Raw genomic sequence first — 6,478 nt, 5'->3', positions numbered from 1 at the left:
GTAAAGCAGAGTTCAGTGCAGCGATTTATCCCACTACACCAAAGGCTATTAATATTTCTTCACTGTCAGACAGGAAAGTTTTAAATATGCATATGCCTTCAATTCTATATCATCTATTTTGATAACTTTAGTACATTAGAACACTAATAAGCCAGAAAATGTTAAGAACCCCTGTACTAACAACGCTTTATATTATAGTAAAAGGTACATTTGCATTGTGTTTCATTACATTGTGCACACTGCCATGGATTTGTAAAGGGGAACACAGTGGTAGTAATGACAGCTATTATAATGTAATGTATAGTAATGTGAGCTATGAGAAAATAAATAGTTATAAAATTATTGTGTGTGTGTGAAAATATTTGTATAGAATGGAGTCAGCTAAAAGGACAGGGCTAACCACTGGACCACCCATGTATATACAAATATATAAATGTGTATGTAATTTAAGTATATATATATATATATATATATATATATATATATATGTACACACTTTTGTTTTTGCCCCCATTCATCATGGGCAGAAGTCAAAGATCCAAGACTTTCTCTATGTACACTCACCTAAAGGATTATTAGGAACACCATACTAATACTGTGTTTGACCCCCTTACGCCTTCAGAACTGCCTTAATTCTACGTGGCATTGATTCAACAAGATGCTGAAAGCATTCTTTAGAAATGTTGGCCCATATTGATAGGATAGCATCTTGCAGTTGATGGAGATCTGTGGGATGCACATCCAGGGCACGAAGCTCCCGTTCCACCACATCCCAAAGATGCTCTATTGGATTGAGATCTGGTGACTGTGGGGGCCATTTTAGTACAGTGAACTCATTGACATGTTCAAGAAACCAATTTGAAATGATTGGAGCTTTGTGACATGGTGCATTATCCTGCTGGAAGTAGCCATCAGAGGATGGGTACATGGTGGCCATAAAGGGATGGACATGGTCAGAAACAATGCTCAGGTAGGCCGTGGCATTTAAACGATGCCCAATTGGCACTAAGGGGCCTAAAGGGTGCCAAGAAAACATCCCCCACACCATTACACCACCACCACCACCAGGCTGCACAGTGGTAACAAGGCATGATGGATCCATGTTCTCATTCTGTTTACGCCAAATTCTGACTTTACCATCTGAATGTCTCAACAGAAATCGAGACTCATCAGACCAGGCAACATTTTTCCAGTCTTCAACTGTCCAATTTTGGTGAGCTCTTGCAAATTGTAGCCTCTTTTTCCTATTTGTAGTGGAGATGAGTGGTACCCGGTGGGGTCTTTGCTGTTGTAGCCCATCCGCCTCAAGGTTGTGCGTGTTGTGGCTTCACAAATGCTTTGCTGCATACCTCGGTTGTAACGAGCGGTTATTTCAGTCAAAGTTGCTCTTCTATCAGCTTGAATCAGTCGGCCCATTCTCCTCTGACCTCTAGCTTCAACAAGGCATTTTCGCCCACAGGACTGCCGCATACTGGATGTTTTTCCCTTTTCATACCATTCTTTGTAAACCCTAGAAATGGTTGTGCGTGAAAATCCCAGTAACTGAGCAGATTGTGAAATACTCCGACCGGCCCGTCTGGCACCAACATCCATGCCGCGCTCAAAATTGCTTAAATCACCTTCCTTTCCCATTCTGACATTCAGTTTGGAGTTCAGGAGATTGTCTTGACCAGGACCACACCCCTAAATGCATTGAATCAACTGCCATGTGATTGGTTGATTAGATAATTGCATTAATGAGAAATTGAACAGGTGTTCCTAATAATCCTTTAGGTGAGTGTATATACAAAAGGCATATTTCTCTCAAATCTCGAAATCGAAATCTGTGTTAGTGAACATATCAAAATGCTGATAAGATAGCATGGGTATTGCACAGGTGTGCCTTATGTTGGCCACAATAAAAAAATAAAATAAAATAATATATATATATATAATGGGAGTTGGATGATTCTGCGCAGTATCTTAGCTGTTCTAGGACTGCACTCTTCTGGACAGAGACCTCTGATGTTTTACCTGGAATCTGCTGTAGCCGCTCTCCCAGTTTGGGGGTCACAGCCCCCAGTACTCCGATTACCACTGGGACCACTGTTGCTTTTACTTTCCACATCTTTTCTAGCTCCTCTTCCTTCTTCTGCTATTAGTCAATCAACACGATGTCTGGTTAATTAGCCATCACCAGTTTGTCAGTCTGGATCTTGAAGTCCCACAGGATCTTAGCTCGGTCATTCTCAACTACCTTAGGAGTTGTCTTCCATTTTGACCTTGGGACTTCCAGTCCATACTCATGGCAGATGTTCCTGTACACTGTGTCAGCTACCTGGTTATGGCGTTCCATGTACGCTGTTCCTGCCTGCATCTTACACCCTGCTGTTATGTGCTGTACTGTCTCAGGGGCATCCTTGCACAGTCTGCACCTGGGGTCCTGCCTGGTGTGGTAGACCCCAGCCTCTATTGATCTTGTACTGAGTGCCTGTTCTTGTGCCGCCTTCTGTGCTGTCCTTTTCCAGATTTCTTGATATCAGCCACTTCTTCTATTTGTCTGTGCTACATGCCGTGCAGCGGCTTGTCTCTCCATTAAGGTTCTTTGTCTTCCTTGTCCTCACCCTCAGGTTTCTGCTGCCTGAGGTATTCACCATCTTCCTGATGTACTCTTGGATCTTTGTTGTCTCATCCTGGACTGTGGTCTTGACACTCACTAGCCCCTCGCTACACTTGTGCACTGGTGTACAGTCTCAGGGTGCTGGATTTGGGGTGAAACCCTCCATGCATTGTGAGGAGCTTTCTTGTCTTGATGTGGCCTCTATCTCCTCAGTTTATTATACCAGTGGAGTATCTGATGACCGACAGAGTGTATGTGTTGATGGCTCGGATCTTGTTCTTCCTATTGAGCTGACTTTTCAGGATCTGCCTTGTTCTCTGTACGTATTTGACTGTGGCGGACTTCCTTGCTGCCTCCTCATGGTTTCCGTTAGCCTGCGGCACCCCAAGGTATTTGTAGCTGTACTTGCGGTTTCACTCATGCCTGAGGTAGGCAAGTAGCATAAAAAATATTAAATATGGCATAAATCTAAGCTAAATGAGCCTAAAACATAATACATTGTGAATATAATTTTACTAGAGAGTAAAATGATTGAAAATACACAAAATCAGTTTAGATTCTCACATGTAAACAAGTTCACAGTAAACGGTGCAGGACTGCCAAGGCAGGGATGGTGGACATGGTTCATAGCTTACGCAATTATGCACTTGGGCACAATCAGTTCTGTGGTCACTGGCATTCTCCATAATTTTAGGGACAGGTGTTCTCTTTCTTCTTCATATTCCCTCACTGCAGCAGAAAATGGAATTCAGCAGATGTGTGCGCTACTTGAGCGTGACATATCTACTGAAGAGTGCACACAGGCTTTTCTTAGTGCAGTCATCATCATGCCAGAAGAAGCTGTCTATTTTCGCTGTTCTGGGGGTTATTCACTGAGTAAAATTGCACGTGTCCCTGCAGAAAAAAATTCAGCTGCATGTGATAATATTAGCAGAAACGTGGACTTGTTTTTGTGTCTGGCTGTGCAGCTGGTATGATTGTTTTAAATGATAAATAATGATAACACTGCTGCTAAATAAAATTTGTGAATTGGGTTTAAGCTGTAATGAGATGTAGACAATAACATGTTTTGTCTTAGATGTAATGGCTCATATTTTGGTTCTGTTTGGCTTCAGGCCTATGGCAAGCAGCTGCAGATAAACTGTTTCACAAAAACTAACACCCCAAAATGCAGAAGGAAATTAGCAAAAAAAAGCTTAAATACAGATAAAATACAGAAATTGTTATTACTGCTTTAATCCACTGGGTGGTGCTCTTTTATAAATTTAGACCAACAAATGGTCCAACCCCAGTCTGTCATTGTTTGACCAGATAAATTATAGTTCTGTTCCTCATTGGATCATATAGATAATACAGGGCTGTTTTATGAATATTACTCTTGTAAGCAGACCTTTCACAGCAACAAATACATTTTAAAAAATTAAGCTACAAAGGGATTTTGCTTATGGTTTTACCTTTTAGTTATACACTTGGTTAACGGATTGTAGCACTAACTCTAAGATATAGTGTAAATGCCATTTGACAAATTAAACTGTGGCTCTCCAAATATACACTATGTGGCTTTGTGAGCCAGAATGTTTTATTAAGATAATAAAGAAAGAAAGAAAAGTGAAAATTCGCATCACTTGTGTATTTCGGTATCCTGGACACTCATATTTTGGTAATTTCTGCACAACAATTTATTTCTACCAAATAATATCATGCCAGTCATCAGTCACTGTGTTGCTTGAACAAAGGTGTCAGCTAATGAAAGATTTACTACGTCGGCCTTTGTGGCAACACTGTGACAACTCTCATCAACTATAAATTTGGCAGGTTTGCTGGGGATACATTTATCCATCTAAGCGGACAAACTATCACTTAGAAAAGGTGTTGCTGATTTTACAAAAACAACAGACTATGGACATTTAATTAAAATATAAATACCATTTTGATCTTAACCATACTGTCCATCCATATGTTACTCTTCAGTGATACAATATACACTTAAATGATCAGTGCTTTGTGTGACTTTTTTGAGATACAGTTAATTAAATTAAACATTAGCCTGGCTTATTGTCTGGCTGCCAATCATCCATCGTCTTTTTATTCAACTGATTCGTTGCCATTCTTCACACATTCTTAGTCACCATCTGTCAAAAATGAATAATTGAGCACCATGTCTACTGCTGTTTAACATTTGCTTTACCCGAATACTGACAAAGTCCTGTGAGGGCTGTCCTTGTGATTTTTATCTGTGCTTTGACACTGATAATCAAGCCGAGAAAAAGAAACTATATATTGAACTTATAAGCAAGTTAAAATTGTGTTTTTCCTACCTTTAGGCTGGTGTATAAGATTATTTCACCCCTCTTTCTGGCTCATACCACCACTGTTCACCTAATTTGCAGCCCATGTGAGTGATTGTCTTCGCAAGACATCTCTCCTGGACTTGCACTGATTAGTTAGACTTTATGATTCACTAAGCTTGAAATCACTAAGTATACAGTACACTTCCAGTGCCACTTAAACATTTATTTGTATGCTAAAACACAAATCAACCTCAGATCTACAAATGCGTCTTCTTTTGGGTTTGAGATCATAGCCTGAGCTCATATCCTTAGTAGTACAAAGATGGTCAATCAGTGTGTAGTTTGCTTAAGTATGCCCGGTTTGCTTTGAACCTTTGTCTTGTATTGTGGCCGTTGGATCCTCAGCTCTTCCTGACCACAGCACTGAACCCCAAATTGAACATGTTGAATGTGTGAATGGGTGGATAAGAGGCAACTAGCAGCTTTAAGATACCTAAAGATCTCAAGAAGATTTGACAGGTTAACATATATGAGATATACAGTACAAACAGGTCCCGGTGAGTGCCTTACAAACAAACAGCAGGATTTTAAAATAATTTTTTTGATGTACTGGAAGCAAGTAAAGAGAGCGTCTGCAACAAGAGAAATTATGTTTCCCTTTGATGCCAGTAAGAACTTTTGCAGCAGCATTTTGGACAATTGGGTAGGAATGATAATATTGGGGGACTAAACATGACAAACTCAAACTCACTCTCATTAAGCGCGAGAAACCATCTTTGATGTTTGAGACACCACTCCTTCAGTCGATATTAGAGAAAAACAAAGGCCTCATGCAGTGGGTGTTTTTTTTATTTTTATAGATGAATCTTGCATATTAATTTGTGTTCTATTTTTCTGTTGTCACACAACAAATAAAATCAGATTACGAGCTATGAACATAGAACCTCCTTTAATTTTCAAGGCGCCACATTCACTGTAACCATATTTTGTGAAGCTCTGCGTTTAACTCATGGGCAACCTCCTCCTCATTATCATGATTGAACATGACATGAACGAGTCAAAATGACTAAGGCCTTTAGGCTTCCACGTGTAGAGCTGAGTGCAAGCGTCTTTACAGCTGACCACTCATGCTCTGTTAGCAGCTTGGTTCTTCATCAGGCTGAAGCAGTTTTCTGGTAGTGACAGACCCCATCACACTTTAGCAGCTTTCTGAGAGACACTTAATACCAGATATAGCGGGTCTGAAAACACATACTCAACACAGTTTGGTGTTAAATCCACACTTTTTTGCCATTATGCTATATAGTAGTTAGTCTTACTGCTTTGGCTATCTGCATATTTGTAGATTATGTCACATTGACCTATTTGCAGTGACTGCTATAAAATTACAAACTACGTCAGCAGTTAATGTCAGTAATAACAACAGGCAACAGGGCAAGACTGAATAACCCCAACATTTTCCAACATTTTCTTCCATCCCAGTGTTGAAACTCAACTCAGATAAAATGTTAACAGTGAACTTGGAGAAATCAGGACAGGCAACAGGAATTTTGAGTGGTACAGCTGTGAAGGGAAAGCTTGACGTAGC

The sequence above is a fragment of the Micropterus salmoides genome, unplaced genomic scaffold, assembly GCF_014851395.1.
Source record: "Micropterus salmoides isolate LMB-PRFRI ecotype aquatic unplaced genomic scaffold, ASM1485139v1 Ms_hic_scaffold_6, whole genome shotgun sequence".
In the NCBI taxonomy this organism is placed as follows: domain Eukaryota; kingdom Metazoa; phylum Chordata; class Actinopteri; order Centrarchiformes; family Centrarchidae; genus Micropterus; species Micropterus salmoides.
Note: the sequence above shows the minus strand (reverse complement) of the source record.